Genomic DNA, 735 nt, shown 5'->3' with positions numbered 1-735 from the left:
CGAATAATTTAAGAAATATGCGGGGAAAATATCTTAGGACAGACTATAGTAGGTTTTGACTTGTTTTCGCTATTCGACAGTTTTGAATTGTCATAAACTTACACTATAAATGTCGTCACCTCTGGTCTGCGAGGTTTTATACCAAACACATATCATACGTACTTGGATTTAGGGATTTGATTAAATACTATTAGTTTTTCTTATACATGCTTGTGGTGTGGGGGAAGTAGGGGGTGCCTGATGTCCCCGTCCATGTACTGATTCCCGTGAGCACAATGTCGCTAACATCATTGTGAATGAAAACATCCATATTTTGTCTCCATATGGGACAGACACGTAGTATCCTCCCTGCCCCATCACTTTTTCGCGCAGCAAACATTTATTTGTTGAATTTAACTATAAAAAAGCGAATCATCATGGAATTGCCCTCCCTTACTTTTTAGGGAGCATGAAAATAAAAAAAACTAAAAAAAAAAATAAAGTGAAAATAAGTAAATTGATAATGAAATTAAAGTTACTGGCATACAACACTTCACCCTACCCACCCCCCCCCCCCCTTCCACCGGATGTAAAAATTTGGAAGATTTTCATTCTTTTCTATTTTTTTTTTTTTGTTGTCAAGATTTTTTTTGGATAAGTCGAGGTTCTCCGTATGCAGATATAGGAGATGCAAGGTAGAATCTTGGATTGAAAAGGGGGTTGAAATCATTATGTAGAAACAACAAGAAAATTCAA

Source organism: Magallana gigas, chromosome 7 (genome assembly GCF_963853765.1).
Source record: "Magallana gigas chromosome 7, xbMagGiga1.1, whole genome shotgun sequence".
Classification (NCBI taxonomy): Eukaryota; Metazoa; Mollusca; class Bivalvia; order Ostreida; family Ostreidae; genus Magallana; species Magallana gigas.
Note: the sequence above shows the minus strand (reverse complement) of the source record.